The sequence below is a fragment of the Trichosurus vulpecula genome, chromosome 7 (genome assembly GCF_011100635.1).
Source record: "Trichosurus vulpecula isolate mTriVul1 chromosome 7, mTriVul1.pri, whole genome shotgun sequence".
Taxonomy (NCBI): Eukaryota; Metazoa; Chordata; class Mammalia; order Diprotodontia; family Phalangeridae; genus Trichosurus; species Trichosurus vulpecula.
Window position 1 is genome coordinate 48740120 of NC_050579.1, and position 19926 is coordinate 48760045.

The following is a 19926-nucleotide window of genomic DNA, read 5'->3' on the forward strand; positions in this document are numbered from 1 at the left end:
CGGAAGATGGAAACTGTAACCTCTATTTCGTATAGCACCAAGTACCCCTTTTGGCACAAAGGTCACAATATCCTATATCCCAATGCACTGAGGCAGAAGCAAAGGTTGCAGAGAGCAAGGATTTTATATAAATGTTAGTATAAATTTCTAGAAATTAAATATAAATTTGTATAATGTATAAATTTATATAAATCAAATATAATTTTATAAAAATTAAATATTTATATATATATAAATTTATATAAAAATCAGCCTCCATTTTCTTCCGATGCAAGACCCATCATTACAACTCCTGGGAACTCCAGTGCTTAATTGGTCAAGACTTGTGGAGCAGGGACAGATTCATTTGTTAGCCCTGATGAGCAAGCGTGCTCCCAGCTTGTCATCAGTACATTAACAATGCACTCTCCTCCAACACAGACAGCAATTACACCCTTCACTCAGCTCACTCTATTCATTGGGAGTGCCCAGGGCTAAATGAAGCACTCTGGGAGGCACGTTTCTGGGTTGGCAATCTCTAACAGCTGGAAAGGGAGGTCAGCTCCATTAGCAGTGGGTACCTGCAACATTCACTTTGAGGGAGGGGGGAAGGGAGGAAAGGGAGGGAGAAACCATACTTTAAGACCTTCCCACTTCTTACATCAAACCTTTGGAAGAAGAAGCAAAAATAACTGTAAAAACAGACATGCCGCCCCACCTTCCATGAACAAACCTGCTCCCTGAAATAGCCCTTCTAGCTTTGAAAGAGATACCCATCAAGGACCTGCTCACTCCACACCATTCCTATGAGGAACGAATGGGATAATTATTTAAATTGCTTTGCTAACCTTAAGGCCCTATGTGAATGTTAGTTATTATGAGATACTTCCAATTGATAACATCTCTCATCTCTATATAATACTTTAAAGTTTACAAGTCCTTTCCTTATCTTATAGATGAAGAAACTGAGATACAGGGAGATTGATTGAGTTGCCTAGGTTCAAATCTCTCTCTTTCCCTACTTTCTCTCTCTCTCTCTCTCTTTCTCTCTCTCTCTCTCTCTCTCTCTCTCTCTCTCTCTCTCTCTCTCTCTCTCTCTCTTTCTGTGTGTGTGTGTGTGTGTCTGTCTGTCTATCTATCTATCTATCTATAAGTAGGGAAGAAAACAAGAATTTATTAAGCACCTACTATGTGCCAAGCGCTTACAATTTCATTTGATCCTCACAACGACCCTGTGAGGTAGATGCTATTAATATCTCCATTTTACAGTCGAGGAAACCAAGGCAGACAAAGGTTAAATGACTTTCCTAAGGTCACACAGTTAGTGTCTGTAGCTAGATGTGAACTTAGGTCTTCTGACTCCAAGAACTGAGCTCTTTTTACACTGAAGTACTTTGTCTACCACTTCACTTCTCTCCCTGCATTGCAGGCCCTTCTAATTTATTCTTCAACTCTACTCTTTATCATTCCTAATTGTGAAGGTAATTTGCTCTTTCTATGTCAAAACATGGGGCTTGTGCTCAGAATATAGTAGCTGAAATTTTATTGAATGTTTTTAAAGTTTGCAAAGCAAAACCTCTTACCTACATTATCTTACGTCAGCCATATGTTAACCTTGGGAGGTGCTACAGGGATCATATCCAGCTTACAGATAAAGGTGTGGCTGCTCAGAGATTGAGTTGCCCATGGTCTTACACTAATATTAGGTTTGACAGGTCAGCGCTCAATACAATTCACGCTACTGCCTCTCTAGGATGTGGTTTCTGAATCCGTCACTACCTCTGACTTCTTGACTGACCTGGGGATTCAATTAGTCTTTCAATGACTCAATTTCACTATCTGGAAAATAGCAGTAATAATAACCATTCCCTAGACTGACCTATAATATGAGATTTCATTGTTAATATCTTCTCAAAGCCTTCGCTCACTTGAAGAGAGATTAGAAATGTGAAGTGCCATATGAACGAATGAAAAAGCCATTTGTTTCAAGCAGGGCAGGTAGGTGGCACAGAGAGATAGAGTGCTATGCCTGAAGTCCGGAAGATTCATCTTCCCAGGTTCAAATGTGGCATCTGACTTTTACTAACTGTACAACTGTGAGAGAGTCACTTAACTCTGTTTGCCTCAGTTTCCTCATCTGTAAAATGAGCTGGAGAAGGACATGGCAACCCACTCCAGTATCTTTGCCGAGAAAGCCCCAAATGGGGTCACAAAGAGTCAGACACGACTGAAATGACCGAACAACGTGTTGAACACTATTCTTGGCATATGTAACATTATATATCTATGCTCATCCCTGTGTTGACTGCTCCTAAGCAATCCAGTAGCTTACATTCTACCATTAAATGTTTCATCTTATTGCCCTGGATTATACTCTCTTTCTTCCCCCGTGGACCTTTTTGTACGAGTCCCTAATGTTCAGTACCTATCTCAGATTCTAGGATTTCTAGTTTAGCTCTGGCTTTGGGTTTGTCTAATTTGCCAGTTCACAGCCCCCAGTAGATCGCCAGTTCCCTACCAGGGAGTCTTGTTCATTTCTATTTATTCCCCAAGCACTTAGCACAGTATCTTGTACACAGAGATTAAGTAATGTTGGTTGAATTTAATTTGATTGCATTCTCCCCCTTTCTCACCTTTTTAATCACATAGTTCTCTATACCCTAAGTCTCCTTTTTGTTCTCTGCCTGATAAAGTTTTATTCATTATATAAAGCCCAATACAAATGATTCCTCCTTGAAATCCTTGCCGATCTTTCCAGTTAATCATTCAATTCTTACATAGCACTTTGTTTTGTAATACTCTAGTGCATTTATCACATAATAGCATCTATTATAGTAATGTTGCAACTTTTCCCCTTAATAGACTATAAGTTCCATAAGGGCAAAGGGGATGTCTTATCTGTTGATCCAGAATTAGTTAAATAACCAGATGATGTGAAAAATCATTTATGGATGTCAACCTGGAGGGAAGTCTCTTTCAGCATGCCTCAATAACCTGTCTTTGTCCCCATGTGGACATCTTTTTCAATGACTCAGATGAAACTAGCAAAGGTGTTCCTAGCAAATCGCAGACAACACAAAACTCAGAGGGATACCCAACCCATCAGAGAGTGAGTTGAGAACCCAAAATTCCCAAAAGATTAGAATGATGAGACAAATTTAACAATTTAAAATTAATAAGAATGAATGAAAGATTCTATATTTGAGGCCAAAAGGGCACAAGGGGGAAGGAGGAAGGGAACAAACATTTATTAAATGCCAGGTGCTAAGCTAAGCTCATTTGATCCTCACAACAACCTTGTGAAGTCATGTAAGATGGAGCAGGTTTGGCTCTATCTTTAGAGTTTTTATGGGGACCGTCTCTAGTGGTCCTGATCTATATCTTGCCACTGGACCCAGGTGGCTCCAGAGGAGAAAGTGAGGCTGATGACTTTGCACAGCCCTGTCTCACTTAAATCCAATTCACTTGCAGGTCATGGCATCACCTTCCTGATGTCATGGTCCTCTTTGAGAATGAAAGACAAACAACAACAGTTTGTGTAAAGCCAGTCTGGAGGTCTTAGTGGACTACAAGATCAGTTGCTGCTGTTTGTCCTTCATTCTTGAAGAGGACCATGACATCAGGGAGGTGATGCCATGCAAGAATGAAACAACAGAATGGACATGACAGCCAACAACAACAAAAAAACTTACTGTGATCCTAGCCAACACAAACAGAGACATATTATTCAAAACATGCCCTGGACAAATCACATCTGGAACATTATGTTCAATTCTGAGTACTCCATTTTAGAAAGAACTTTGACCAACTGGAGTGCATCCAGAAGGAGGAGACCACTGTGGAGAGAGAACTGGAAACTGTGTCTTACAAGGATTGGCTGAAGGAAGTGAGGATGTTTAACCTGTATAAGAGAAGACGGAGAAATAATGGCAGCCGTCTTCAAGGATTTGAAAAGCTATGACATAAGAAAAGGAATAGATTTATCCTGTGTGGCCCCAGAGGATGGAACTAGGAGCAGTGGGTGATATCACAGAGCCAACTTTTGATGAGAAGTAAAGAAAAACGTCTTTTCCAATTGGAACAATGCCAAAGCAGAGGTCTACCCGGGGGATCAAGGGTTCCACTTCATTAGAGGCAGCTGGATGGCCACTTTTGGAGAATCCTATTGAGGGCTCTTTTTCATATATAGGTTGGATTGGGTGGCCTCTATGGCCCTGTCTACTCCAAGATATTACAATTTTGTATCATGCATGGGAGTTTCAGGTGTTTTTCAGTCATGTCTGACTGTTCATGACCGCATTTGGGGTTATCCTGGCAAAGATACTGGAGTGCGTCGCCATTTCCTTCTCTAGCTCATTTTATAGATGAAGGAACTGAGGCAGACAGAGTTAAGTGACTTGCCCAAGGTCACACAGATAGTATCTGAGACCAAATTTGAACCCAGGAAGATGAGTCTTCCTAATTCCAAGCCCAATGCTCTATCCACTGTGCCACTCAGCCGTATGAGAGTTGAAGAGAACTAATTTCAACTCCATATAATTAACTTCTTAACAATTAGATCTGTTTGAAAGTGAAATGAAAGGCCTTGGGAGGTAGTAGTTTCTCCATCACCACAGGTCTTCAAGTAGAGGCTTGACAAAATAATTACTTGTCAAGGATATCATAGCAAAGATTCCTGACCAGGCATGGTAGCACATTGCCCTTAATCCTCTAGGAGGCAGAGTTGATGGAACACTTGAGTTTGAGAGGTGTGAGCTGCAAGAAGGTTAAAGCTGATTGGGAGTCCACATTAAATCTAGCACTGAAATGGTGACCTCTTGGAGCGGGCCACCACTGGGCTGCCTAAGGAGGAGCAAAGCAGCCCAGCTCTGAAACAGAGTGAGTCAAAGTGTCTGATCTGCACCGAGGTCAAGCCTACAAGTGGCCACTGAACTTCTAGCCTGGGCAACAAAGGGAGGACCTATTCTGAAAAAATAAAAACATTTCTCTTTAGGTATAAGTAGAACTAGAGGACCACAAAAGCCCCTTCAAGATGCCAGATTCTATGACTTCCATGAACTAAATATTGTATTCCCACGTGGCACAGTAGGGCTACAATGTTAAGTTCATAAAAGTCACAGAATCTGAGATTGGGATGTGCTGTTCAAAGCAAGGTGATGGTGATGATGGTGATGATGGTGGTGATGGTGGTGATGGTGGTGATGGTGATGATGGTGATGATGGTGATGATGGTGATGATGGTGGTGATGGTGGTGATGGTGGTGATGGTGGTGATGGTGGTGATGGTGGTGATGGTGATGATGGTGATGATGGTGATGATGGTGGTGATGGTGGTGATGGTGATGATGGTGGTGATGGTGGTGATGGTGGTGATGGTGATTGTTATTATACATCCCGAGGGAGCTTCATTCAATTCTGTTTTTAAAATCTATAAATGTAGTTAGGGTTGTGACTCAGTTCAACATTCATTCAACAAATGAGGATTAACTAGCACTCTAAGAATTACAAAATATTTTCTTCACATCAACCCTATTGAGCTCCTAAGCTCAGGGCAGCTAGGTGGTGCAGAGGAGAGAGCACTAACCCGGAGTAAGGAGAATCTGAGTTCAAATCTGGCCTTACAGTGGTGGGATTCAGCTGGTTCACAGCAGTTCGCTAGAACCCATACCTAATTTTAGGTTGGGTTCCCCAAACCGGTTGTTAGCAGTGGTGGGGCCTGTGCCCACCGCATCAGTGGTGGGGGAGGTGCCTCACCTCGGAACTGGTCATTAACTCATTTGAATCCCACCACTGTAAGTCAGACACATACTAGCTGTGTGACCTTGGGCAAGTCACTCAACTCCAACTTTACCCCCCCCCAAAAGTTCATATATTTAGAGCTAGAAGAGACCTTAAAAATTATCTACTCCAGCCCCTTTATTTGACAGATGAGGAAGCTGAAAATAGGACAGCTAGCAGTGAAACTGGAATTTGAACCTAGGTCCTCTCATACTAAATGTAGCATTCAACACTCCACTACCCCAGGTCATAGTCTCTTTTAGCATCCTAAAATGTTGGAGCAGATGATCTCCAAGGTTCCTTACAGCTCTAACTGCCCATCTTTAGGAAATTGGGGCCCAGAGAGTTGACGTGACTTGCCCAAGGTCACATAGCTAACTAGCTAGCAACAGAACAAGACCTTGCACTCACCACATCTCTAGATTCAGTGACCTGGATTTTTTCTGATTTCACTTGTATTGAGTTTTTATCTGAAACCATCTTATTAAGTGTTTAAAAATCCTGATCAGAAAGTTGATAAATTTCATTTAGGGGCTGTGTGTGTCAGAGAGGGGTGGGGTGGGGGAGAGGAGAGAGAGGGAGAGAGGGAGGGAGAGAGGGAGAGAGGGAGGAAGAGAGGGAGAGAGGGAGAGAGGGGGAGAGAGAGAGAGAGAGAGAGGGGGGGGGGGGGGGAGGGAGAGAGAGAGAGGGAGGGAGAGAGAGCGCAAGTGCGTGCACGGACAATGTAACAGAGAAAGCAGCACAGCAGGAACATCATCCAGGGGAAAGAGCTCAACCTCTGGAGTCAGAGGACTTGGGTTCAAATCCCCTCACTAACACTATGTGATCTTAGATAAATCATTTAAGCTTTTTAGGTCCCAGTTTCCTCAACTGTAAAATGAAGTCCCCTCGAGCTCTGTATCTCTGATCCTATGGATATAACCAGGACATCTGGGGACCCCACAGGATTCAGGCTCAGGGGTGGGGAGCAAGGGTTGAAGAAATTTCTCAGAGCATTTTGACTACTATAAATACTCAAATTAACTACAAAGGACCAATGAAGGAAGATATATCTGAATCCAGAGAAAGAACTGATAAATAGAAAGTATGTATAGAATGATTTTATGTGTGTATATATACACATATGTGTGTATATATGGACATATATAATATATATATAATTTATGTTTAATGGTAGTCATCTCGGGGGGGGGACAGAAAAAAAGGAAAGAAAAAGAAAGTTACATAATAAATTTATTATATTTTTAAAAGGAATAGCAAGTTGTACATAACAGATTTGCAGCTTCATGTGCAATCATCTTTTTTTCCTATTCTACTATGTTATAGAAATGCTTGTTTTATTTCTTAATTAATTACTTAATTAGTTTCATAATGAAACAAATTAATTTTTTTTAAAAAAAAGAGTCAGCTGAGAAAAGAGAATTGAGCAGAGAGCCCTGGATTTGGAGCAGAAAAGAGAGAGCACTATGTCCATATATATGTGTCCAAGGACCTGGGTTTGAATGCTATCTCTATTCTTGACAACTGGCATGATCTCCTGAAGAGAAACTTCTCTCCTTTGTAATTTTATCTGTGGCCAGCCCCATCTGCAAACTCACTCACTCATTCACTCACTCCAGGAAAACTGCCCTGTGTAGAAGCAAAGTGGCTACTCACACCAGTGATCAAAACAGCTCTTCTTACTATCCACCCTTCCCTCTACTCCCACTCCGGGTCCAGCCTCAGCTAGATGAAGGAGAAACAGAAGTCCTTTGTTGTTCAGTTGTGTCTGACTCTTCATGACCCCATCTGGGGTTTTCTTGGCTAAGATACTGGAATGGTTTGCCATTTCCTTCTCCAGCTCATTTTACAGATGAGGAAACTGAGGCAAACAGGGTTAAGCGACTTGCCCAGTTCATATTATTTGAGGCCAGATTTGAACGTGGGTCTTTCTGACTCCAGGCCCAGCACTCTACCCAAAATGTACCACCTCAGTGCTCCGTAACAGGAGTCCAAACTGTTCTAATACATGAGAAGTAAAGAGAACACTAGGTAGGAACACAGGGAACCCTCAGGGTCTTAGAGTTTCAGAAAACATGGAAAGGACTGGCTTATTCCTCGTGCACATATAGAAGCCTAAATCTATGGAAAATAAAGAGAAAAAGCAGAGGGAGAATATTCCTTCCCGGCTGCAAAGGAGAGAATCAGTTCAAAGATGGTTGTCCCCTTTGCCTGAAATACTCTCCCTCCTCCACTCTGGCTACTGACCTCCCCAGCTTCCTTTAGGTCCCAACTAAAATCCCACCTCCTTACAGGAAGCCTTCCCCAACCCCTCTTAATTACAGGGCTTTCCTTCCATTAATTATTTCCTATTTATCCTGTGTATAGCTTGCTTTGTAGATATTTGTTTGCATGTTGTCTCCCCCATTAGACTGTAAGCTCCATGAGGTCAGGGACCATCTTATGCCTCTTTTTGTATCCCTGGTCCTTAGCACAGTGCCTGGCACATAGCAGGCCCTTCATAATTGTTTACCGAATTGAATCGAATGCTGCAAAAGCCATTATAGTATTTCATACGTACTTGACTCATATGTGGTGTTAGAGAAAGGCTAAAGATTCATTTACACACTAATAGATCACAAATATAGATCTGGGTCCAGGACGCCTTCATAATAGCAAGTCTGCTCCTAAGAGTACTGTTAAATTCATCCATCCACTGAAGCTTATGAAGCTGCTTTTTGTAGAAACAGAAAAATAAAAATGTGGGCAACCATATATATATATATATCACATTAAGGAAAAATATCAGTAGCAAAAGTGTGACCAACTCCAGGGTACCATGGGTACAGGGAAAGAATGCTGGCTCTCGAATCAGAGGATCTGGGTTCAAATCCCACTTTGGACATTTACTGTGTGACCTTGGGTAAGTCATTCACCTCCCTGGGCCTCTGTTTCTTCATTTGTAAAATGAGAGAGCTAGATTGGATGGCCTCTGATAAGTTGGGATAGTTTCCTTCTTCATTTACTGTCCCTATTTACAGACACCTTCTACCACCTTGTATTAATAACTGAGTTCTAACCACAGCCCTGTAACCCAAGAGAAGCCAGTGGAAAATGCAAGATTCTCTTAGGTTAGTCGCTTAATTTGGAGAGGTTAAATTTAGGAAAGGTTAAAGACAAATATACTCCCAATGGATATCCGTGGAATGTAATCTAAGTATAGTACGTGTACTTTTTGTCTCACTGAAGGCTGGGCTATGGTGAGGGGAAAAGAAAGCAGAGAAATGCTGGATTTGGACCCCCGAGTTGGGTTCAAATCCCACCTTAACTATTCACTACCTGTATTACCTTAGACTTGAATACTGGAAAGAACCTCAGGAATTTTCTAGTCCAATTCCCCTCCCTCTTTCAATAGATAAGGAAACTGAGTCCAAGAGAGGTACTCACTATTGTCCAAGAGAAGTGAAACCAAGGTCACACAAGTGAGAAGTATCAGCAAATCTCTTAAGACGAACTGAGTCTCAGTTTCTTCAGAAAAAGACTAGACTAGATCAGGAGTTTTTAATCTAGAACTATGAATTTTACAAAATATTTTGACAACAGTACGTCAACATAATTGGTTTTCTTTGAGATCCTATGTATTTTATGCATTTAAAGACATTATTTTGAGAAGGGGTCTACTGGCATCACTAGACTCCCAAAGGGGTTCATGAAACAAAAAACATTAAAAATCCTTAGACAGAGATCCCTTCGGTCACTAAATTTGTAATTCCACCAAGGACATACTCACCCTCCCTTCTTTTTCCTCCCACCAATTCCTAAAGCAGCGACACAGAAATTTGACTCATTTTTATGTATTATTAAGTGACAGATTGAAAAAACGGAACAAATTTTAAAATCTTGTTCACTGCACCTCAACCAGCAACATCTCTCCATTCAGAGTCATTTGACTGGAACAAAATTTTTTAAGTAAACGAAGGATTTGTCATGGCTGGATTTCTCTTCAGCTTTTCTGCTGATCAGGAGCACAAAGTTTCCACCCAAAAGGGGAAGGGAATTATGAATAACTTGAAGTAACTGCCCCATTTTTTTCGGGCTATTAACAGCCATCTGCCAACACTCAGTAGTTTAGGGAAAGGTGCTGGGAGTTGCCGGATCCAGAGGGAGAGCAGTGGAAATTCAGAGAAGCATTAGGATTGTATCTGCTTAACAGGCAAAGGTACAACCTGGTTATAGTGGTTGTAAGGCTGTTAAAATGAGTATCAGGCCTTTTTCAGGCTCTGACTTAACACCACATTTGAAGGAGCCCTCTTCCCACAGTAGTATCCTTAGACCAGGATGCTAATCTAACAGCATTTCAGCCAGCAGCATCTACTGTCACTAGCTTTTTACTAGCCTAGGTATAGGAGGAATGTTGCCAACATCAACCCTGGGAGCTTAGCACACCGCAACCTGTCTACCTCAAAGGCTAGTTGTTGCCTGCGGTAGGAAGGAGATGAAGCTGGACCTCAAGAACTCAGACAAGTAATTAACACCCTAGAACACCAGATCTGGTGTGAGTCCAGAACAGGGCAACAACCTAGCTTCAGTCCACCTCCTGTCCTAGGACCAAGATGTCTAGGGTTGCCCCACTCTAAAGTGGAACACAGTGGCTCTAAGGATCCTGAACAGGGCTATATCCCTAAATATGCCTTAGAAAAGACCTCCAGAGCATCTCCAGAACCAATTCATTCTCAGGACATTAGAATCAATATTGTTCTCTCACTTTCCTTGCTCACCCCAATAATCTAAGGTATCAGTTGTCTAGAGCAGGGCTGTCCAAAATGCGCCCGCAGTGGGATTTATGCAGCCTCCTACAAGCATAGAAATTTACATAAACGCTTTAGTAAACCAAGCCGAGCTACCACACAGCTCTCACTAAAACAGCAAATCAAAATATATTGTCTATTGTTTCAATAAAAACCTAAGGTTGGGGGGCCCTGATCTAAGGTATCAGTTGTCTAGGGCACTATTGTCCAACTCAAAGGATCCCAGAAGGCAGTATATTGACTTAGCTTTAAAATGTAATGTTATTTAAGTTTTATTGTATTTTTATTTATTTTGTGAAACACTTCCCAATTACATTTTAGTCTGGTTTGGACTACACTGCAGAGTGTTGCTGGCTCCAGATGAAGGCCATGTATTTGGCACACCTGATAGGGGAATCAATCAATAAACATTTGTCAAGCACCTACTACATGCAGGGGCATTATGCTAGGCACCAGAGATACAAAGAAAAATCTGAAACCCTCCTAGCTTACATTTTATTATAAGGAAGACAAAGGGAGACAACATGTACATATGAAACCATAAATAAAATATATACAGAATTTCACAAGGTAACTTGGTGGAGTACTAGTAACCGGGGGGGGGGGTAAGGATCAGGAGAGCTTTCATATAGGAGTTAGTATGAGAGCTGAATTTTGAAGGAAACAAAAGCTTCTAAGAGTCAGAGATAAAGATAAAGTGCATTCCAGGCAGGAAAGACCGTCATGGCAAAGAGATTGAGTCAGGAAATGGGCTATCCCATGGGAGGAACAGTAAGGAAGTCAGTCTAGCTAGACCACAGCGTACGGCAAAGTAATGTAAATAAGACTGGAAAGGTAGATTGGAGCCAGGTTGTGAAAGGCTTAAAAAGTTAAATGAAGGAGCTTATATTTGATCCTAAAAGCAATAGAGTCAGGGGAACTCTACAGGAAGGAAAGCCGACTCTTCCTTCTTTAATCCTGCTGCCTGAGCCAATAAAATGTAAGTTTCCTAAGGGCAAGAATGGTTTCTCCATTGCTTGTATCTCAATATCCTATACTGTGCCATATACATAGCAAGTGCTTTATAAATAGTCGTTGAATTGAACACTTAGTATCTTTCTTATTCTCCCCTCTTTAAAGTCCCCAAGAACAGATCCAATAGGACAGGCAAGAAATAAGAAGCAGAAAAGCACCACTCCCCTGGGTTTTAGCTATGGGTAGGAGGATCAAGCATGAATTTCCAAGGTTTTTGGAGGGGTGTGTAGAATGAAAGAAAGGATAGGAAATCATTTCCTGGGGCATCTTCAGAATTAGAGTATTCTCTCAAAGTCTTCTGAGCAAGGGATGATCAGGGCTATGGCAAAGGGAGAAATCGGACTACTCTGACTCCCCCTAAAATCCTGATGGGATGATAACAGGTTTCTGTCTCTCTCATCCCAGGCTCCCTCGATGCCAAAGAATAACTCGAGCTAGACCGGCCCCTGGGAATGAAAGAGCAGGGTATCATTCAGGAAGCCATCTGCCTTAGTGTCTGTTCATGGCAGTGGGGGTGAGGAGAGCAGGAAGAAAGTAGGGAAGGGGGAAAGAGGCAGAATTGTCAGCAAAAGCTGTTCCTATAGAGAAACATAACTACTCGGTATTTTCAGGGAAAATTTCTTCATAAGCATAACCTGGCTGAAAAACACGGCTTTACGTAAATTTCAAGGCAAAGATGTATGGATATTTTTAACTTTGGGCCTGGGAATGTCAGAGCATCAACAGGAGAGGAAACATACAATAGAGAGGGAAGACATAAGATTATTATGTGCATGCCCCAAACTGACAGGCAAGATGGGGAAAAGGAAAGAGGAAAGCGGTAAGACAAGCAGCAGCAACGTGAGCTTTAGGAGACGAGGCTTAGACCGAGGAGTCCTTTTGAAAAGATGGGAGAGTCTAGGCACAAAGTGAAGGAGCTCAGAGAAGAGACAGGGGCAGCTCACTTACCTCGTCCACATCTGCTCCATCTTTCAGCCCCTTTCCTCTCGTCCTCAGGGAGCAGCTTCTCATTGGAGAGAGGAAACAGCAGAGGAAGAAGAGGAGAATAAGGGTTGCCCACGTATTTCGGGAGCTAAAGGCAGGAGTCTCTACCAGCCCAGCTCCTTCTGCCCCGCCAAAGAAAAGTCCCTGTTCTCTGCCTCAAAAAAGCGATTCGACGTGGCCAGTCTCTAATGGCATGGCAGGCACAAGGGAGGGACTGTTCTCGGCAGGAAGCTTTACTTTGGAAGGGGAGCAAAGGAGAGAGGAGCGGAGCCGGGAGCTGTTTGGGGAGCTGGGGCTGAACGCTGCGTCCTTGCGCACACTCGCCCGCGCGCACACACTCTCACACACACATACACACACTCCCAGGCTGAGACTTGACTGGCTGGCAGGAGTTGGTCCGCACCAGCTGAGCTGTCAACCACGAGGGGAGGCGGAGCTCCCGGCAGGCAATTTGCTCCAGACAGAATCTGCCCAGGTTGCATCCTCCTTCTTTTTCTCCTCCTCCTCCTCCCCCCGTCCCCCAATCTCTCCAGCTGGAAGTGATGATGTTGGCAGAAGGGCAGAGAACTTATGAGCAACACTCCACAAAACAATCCTCCATCACCATCTCCGCGGGAGCGGCCGGGGAAAAAAGAAATCTGTTGTGAGGGCGCCCTAATAAAGGGGTGTAATGCTCTTGTTCCTCTGCCAGCTTGCCCGCCAACACTGGTCTAGGACATAGCTATACGTCCAGGTAGGCTTAAGTGTGAATACCAGGGAGATGCATAGAGGATCACTACCTGAATACCAGGGGAGGCGGATCTGATCAGCACTGGAGCCGTTATTTTCATCCTGAAACTGCCATGTTTTAAGGGAGGCAGCAGAGGACTGACGGAGTTGGAGAAGCTGGGTCCAAATTCTGCCTGTGATGCTTGCTTTGTGGCCTTCCTGACTCTCCTTTCCTCATCTAGATGGACTTTGGGTTCTCTTCCAGCTCCTAATATATAATCCTGGGTCCAGAACCATACATGCATGTGAGGTGGGCAACACTTCTTGCACTTGGGAAAACCCAACCCACAGTCCTTTCACTTAAGGAAGCAACCTTAATCTCTGCAACTTCTTTTCAGCTTTGAAATGCCCTACCCCACCCTCTATGTTTGTAGTTGGACTGGAGACAAGTCCCTCCTCACAGAGCTCTCCATGGGTTCTGCCACTGGCTCAAGGAATACAAAGAAATCCTGTACTTTCCATAGTATCATTGAAGCTAGGATTCATGATCCTGAGGGCTGAGGATTCTCAATGCTTCCCTGTGAGTAAGAAAGAGAAGCATGGTCTCCAAAGAGTGAGAAATATGAACCCATGGAGTAGGTGGCAGGCTCCCCGATTCTGGAAATAGGTACAGATATGGATGTGGCAGGCAGGCTGAAATTAGATTATTTGAACTATGAAGGTCTATTCTTGACCTAGAATGTTATTATTAAGTGGTGATATCATCTTCATCAAGTCATATTATCTCCAGCTTTTGTGTCTTTATTTGTCACAAATTGTAAGATGGAAAGGTAACCTCTTCCCAAGGTCCCCATAGCTTCCATCCCAGGAAACCGTACCCCCTTGTTGGTCAGAACCAAATCCAAAATAAAATTTCCCCTAGTTGATCCCTCCACATTTTGAAGGATGACATTATAATTAATGTGAGTCAAGAAATAATTAGCTGGTCTGCTTTGAGGTGGGGGGAGAGGGTAAAAAGAGGGGAGAGTAGAGAGAAAAGGAGGGGGAGGGAGATCCAGCAGATGTCCAGATAATTGAAGTCTGTTGTCTCAATATATCCCATCTTTATGCCAGGCTTGTTAACTCTTTCCAGAATTCCTCATCTATTTGCTATTTCTGACAAGGTGGTCTGTAGGATATACACTGATGATAATAGCTCTTGTTTCTGCCTTTGGTGATCTTCATCCAGATATTCTCCACCCTGCTTTCCTCTTCTGGTTCTCAGATTTCCTCCCCTGCTTATAGCTTCTTAAAGTAAAATGGTCTATTATTGTTTTACCTATCCAGTTTCTTTTGAAACAGAAACAGCTTAGGAGGTGGAAATGATTAGAGTGTTCTGCCTGGAGTCAGGAAGACCACTATTCAAATCCTACCTGTGGTGCTTACTAACTATGTGACCCTGAAGCAGTCTTTTACATCTGTCTGCCTCAGTTTCCTCATCGGTAAAATCAGGAAATTGGGTTATTGTGAGGATAAAATGAGATGTTTGTAAAGGGCTTTGCAAACCTTAAAATACTACGTAAAAGCCAGTTTTTGTCATTATTTTGAATAAGGCATATCTTTCCAGAGCCATATATGGATTGAAAGCCTCATGTCACTGAGTTTCAGTAATATTTGTAAGGTCAAATTTGTCTTTTTGTCTTCGAGGATCTCAGTTTACCTTGTTTGTTAACCAAATCCTCAGGACGTAGTCACCATGACTCAGTTGCCTTCTCACCCTGGAACTTTCCCTCTGTCATTCCTTCCCCCTTCTCCCATTAAGGAGTTTCTTCTCCAGCTTCCATTTGGGGGATGGGCCCAAGCCCATACTTCATTTTCCCTCCTAGTTCAAGACTAAGGCAGCTTCCCAGCCACCACCATTCAGACCCCTCACCCACCTCCTCCCTTTTTTCCTCTCTCTCATCTTTCTTCTGTGTATTACCTTTCTCCTATTAGAATGTAGGCTCCTTGAAGGCCTGTCTTTCTTTTTGGCTTGCATTGTATTGCTAGTGTCTAGCTCAGAAAAAACTCTTAGTATGTATTTGTTGCTTGCTTGCTATACTTGGAGAATTTACTAAAAGAGATCTGAGGCCAAGGGTCCTATTACTAGCTTCTTTGTTGAATTTTGCCTCCTGCGATCTTCAATTCATTTAAACAAATATTTATTATCCACTTACTATGAACAAGGAGCAGCTGGGTGGTGCCAGGCCTGTGGTCAGGAAGACCTGAGTTCAAATCTGTCCTCAGACACTTAATAGCTGTGTGACCCTGGGCAAGTCATTTAATCCTGTTTGTCTCAGTTCCTCATCTGTCAAATGAGCTGGAAAAGGAAATGGCAAACCACTCCAGCATCTTTGCCAAGAAAATCCCAAATGGGGTCACAAAGAGTCAGACATGACCGAAATGACTGAACAAAAACATACGCATGAGATGAATCGGAGTCGGTTTAGTTAGACCCAAGTTGCGGAAAAGAAACCCAAAGTCTTTGTTTTTATTTGTCCCTCGGCTTACAATTTAATGGGGAGAGACAACACACAAAAGGAACTGCTAGGGGATGAGGAAGGTGGTTGGCTGTTGTGCTTTGTTCTTTAAGAGGACCAAAATGACATCACTATCTCAGGGTCAAGACAGAGTGTGTCTGACTGTGACTGATCAGACCAATACAAGCTCAGAAGGCTCTACCATAGGTAGGGCACAAATAGTCTATATGCACATCTGGAGTGGAGATGTCTTTAAATTTGCACATTTCATGTTTCTTTTCATCTACTACAATTCTGCTCTGCTCATGGAGCATCGTATCTTCTTTGATGTGGGCACCCCATGCTGGGCGGTCCTGTGACAGTGTCTCCCATGTCTTACAACGGATTCCAATGTTCTTCAGAGAGACCTTGAGAGTATCCTTGCTTGCAATCTAATTGGGGGAGACAACACACAGAAGGAAGCTGCTGGGAGAGGAGGAAGGTGCATGATAAGAGAGTTCCAGAAGCAGAAGAAATGGGGGGGGGGTCAGGAAACGAGAACTGTGCTGGGCTCTCTCTTTAAATGAAGCTGAAGCTCAGGGCCCTGCCTTCTGGTCAAAGGGTCCAATCAGAGGGACAAAGGGTACTGATGAGATGTGAGTTTCAATCTTGAAACAGAATGAGATTTCCCAATGACGAGTTTCCTGGGGAAGGAAAGCATGATGGAAAGTTCCAAAGAAGTCCAGAATTATAATGATTATAATTTATAATTATAGCTCAACAATTTGGGTTTTGGAGGGAGAAATTGCTTATGTACTGCTTATCCACCAAACTACAAGCTATGTACCAAAGAGAATCGGAAGAATAGCAGCGGCCACACCTATAATCCCAGTATAATTTATATTAAAAAAAAACAACAACTTTACAATTATTGTGACCAGCAATTCAGGAAAGAGGGTCAATCATATTAACAGAATTGGATAAATATTCAGCACTGGTCAAGATAGCCCCCAGTTCTATCTACTTCCAATGAAACAACAACAAATGAGAAACTTAATTTCCAGCTGGGGCTTCAGCCATATGAATTTCAGATTGCCCAAACCCCTACCCCTGCATCCTTGATTCGGAGGGCTGTTCAAGCTGTGTCTCTATTGACTGTAGCTAATTAGTGGGCATAGCCCAATTTGCCTGCTTGAAGGGTTGATTAACTATAGTCCTGGGTCTAAAGGTCTGTTGTTTCAGGGTAACACTCTCTTTGTAGTAGAAAGTTGTGTTACTGGCAAATGACATTTTAGGTGATGCCTCATTCTCCCACAGGAATCTCTACTATCCAAGACTTTCAGCCAGAGTTATAAAACTGGGCCGTTTAGAGACCAAGAACTATGCTGTGTGAACATCACTTAAGGGGACTCACTGATGTTTATTCTAGAGGATATATTTAGGAGGGACGTGATCTCTTTTGGGAGAGATGTAAGACTTGTTCTGTTTGTACTCAGAAAATAGCACAAAGATGAATGGGTAGAAGTTACAAAGAAGCGCAATAGAGGGTTAAATTTCCAAACAATTAGATCCATTCAAAAGTGGAATGTATTGTCTTGCTACTTGCTAAGTGATAAATCCTTATCCACTAGAGTAGGGATTCTTAACCTTTTTTGAGTCATGGACCCCTTCTCAGAAGAACATTGGCAAATGCATAAAATAAAATACATAGGATTACTAAGGAAACCCATTATATAGTGTGTGTGTGTGTGTGTGTATATATATACACACACACACATATATATATACACACACATATATATACTACATATACATATATGTATGTATGTATGTATGTATGTATATATTGCATATATAACCCAAATCTGATATTGATAAAAATTGATCAAAATTGCTATTGAAACATAGTTATCAAAATTTAAAAAAATTTATGCTCCCCAGGTCAAGAACCTTCCATTGTTCTGTTGCTTCGGTTGTGTCTGACTTTTTGTGATCCCATTTGGGATTTTCTTGGCAAAAAATAGTAGAGTGTTTTAGCATTTCCTTCTCCAGCTCATTTGATATATGAGGAAACTGAGGCCAACAGGGTTACAGGGTCACAGAGCTAGTAAGTATCTGAGGCCAAATTATTTTAACTCAGATTTTTCTGACTCCAGACCTATCGCTCTAGCCACTGCACCACCTAGCCACCGAAAAACAAAAATAAATTTATGGGTCCCAGGTCAAGAACCCTCCTATTAGAAGTCCTCAAGCAGAGACTTTATGGGGATGTTGTAGCTGGGATTCATGATATGCTTAGAGGTTGGACTAGATGACATCTGAGATCTCTTCTAACTCTGAGTTTCTGCATCTATGATGATTCTGTTTTCAGCTAGGATCTTAGACTGATTCCATCTCAAAGTGAGCCCTCCACTATTTTAGACCTCTGGCCCCACCTAGGGTAGCTCAGTGGTACAGTGGATAGAGCCTGGGGTTGGGAAGACTCATCTTCCTGAGTTCAAATCTGGCCTCAGACACTTACTAGCTGTGTGACCTTGGGCAAGTCACTTCACCCTGTTTGCCTCAGTTTCCTCATCTGTCAAATGAGCTGAAGAAGGAAATGGCAAACCACTCCAGTATCTTTGTCAAGAAAATCCCAAATGGGATCACAAAGAGTCAGATGCAACTGAAGCAATAGAACAATGGAAGGGTTCTTGACCTGGGGAGCACAAATTTTTTTTTTAATTTTGATAATTGACTAGAACACTTGGATGGATTTACCAGGATACAATTAAATAGAATTAAATAGAAAATGTAAAATCTTATGCTTGTGATCTAAAAATTCAACTTTACAAATACAGGATGGAGAGTCACGGATATATTACTTTTCAGCTAAAATAGATCGGGGGTGTTCAATGGACCACAGGTTCAATATGAGTCAACGCAGAGTGGTATGCCATCCAAAAAAGCTAATGTGATTTTGTGCTATATTAAGAGAGGGTTGGTATCCAAAATGAAGGAGGTGACAGTCACACTAAGCTTTCATCTTCTTGTCAAACCACAACAGGAATTCTAGGTTCAATTCTAGGCATCATATTTTAGGAAGGACACTGATAAGTCCAAGAAAGCCAAGTGAAGAATGACCAGGATTATGCTGTTGTTTTTCAGTGGTTCAGTTGTGTCTGACTCTTGCTGACCCCATGGACCATAACATGCCAGTCCCTTGTAATCTCCACTATCTCCCAAAGTCTATCCAAGCTAATGTTTGTTGCTTCCATGACATTATCTACCCAGCTCATCCTCTGTCATCCTCTTTTCCTTTTGTCTTCAATCTTTCCCAACATCAGTGTCTTTTCCAATGAGTCCTGTCTTCTCATCATGTGGTTAAAGTATTTAAGCTTCAGCTTTAATATTTGATTTTCCAGTGAATAGCCTGAATTAATTTCTTTAAGTATCGACTGATTTGACCTGCTTGCTGTCCAAGGGACTCTCAAAAGTCCGTTCTGGCACCATAATTTGAAAGCTTTGATTCTGAGGCGCTCAGCTTTCCTTATAGTCACGGCCATACACTGCCACTAGAAAAACCGTAGCTTTGACTACACAGACATTTGTCGACAAGGTGTTGTCTCTCCTTTTTAGTATGCTGTGCAGATTTGCCATAGCTTTCCTTCCAAGGAGCAAGCATCTTTTAATTTCATGGCTATAGTCACCGTCTACAGTAATCTTTAAGCCCAAGAATATAAAACCTAACACTGCTTTCATCTCTTCTCCCTCTGTTTGCCAGGAAGTGATGGGACCAGTTGCCAAGATCTTAGGTTTTTTTGACATTAATTTCAAGCAGCTTTTACACTCTCCTCTTTCAGTTTCACCAAGAGAATTCTTAATTCCTCTTCACTTTCTGCCATCAGAGTGGTATCATCTGTAAAGTTTATCCTCTACCCCTGTCACACATTCATTTCCACATCTTACATAGAAATTCCCCAATTTTCAATATTTTGAGGTGTTTTAAATATTTCTATTGATGACACAATCTAACTAAACACTTCCAGACTTGCAGTTTACTCAAAATGAAGGTACTACTTCCCTCTACCGCAATACACACACACACACACACACACTCACACATACATGCATGCACACACACACATACATATGCACACATGCACAAACACACAGAGTTGTGGTCATACTGCCTATAACATCAGCACAGCAGGAGGCCC

The 19926-nt window shown here is 42.2% G+C and overlaps 1 protein-coding gene across 4 annotated transcripts in view; it reads right to left on the bottom strand.

The window, feature by feature from the left end:
• Nucleotides 1–19926, bottom strand: part of LOC118856190 (myomegalin-like) — a 273345-nt gene that overhangs the window by 224055 nt on the left and 29364 nt on the right. The window contains exon 1 of one of the 4 annotated variants that reach the window (XR_005010844.1): nucleotides 12507–12906. The exons of 2 other annotated variants lie outside the window; for them this stretch is intronic. The gene's annotated coding sequence lies outside the window, so the exon portion shown is untranslated. Of the gene's footprint in view, nucleotides 1–12506; nucleotides 12907–19926 lie in introns of those variants that run through there. One more of the 4 variants, XR_005010845.1, reaches the window with a different exon arrangement.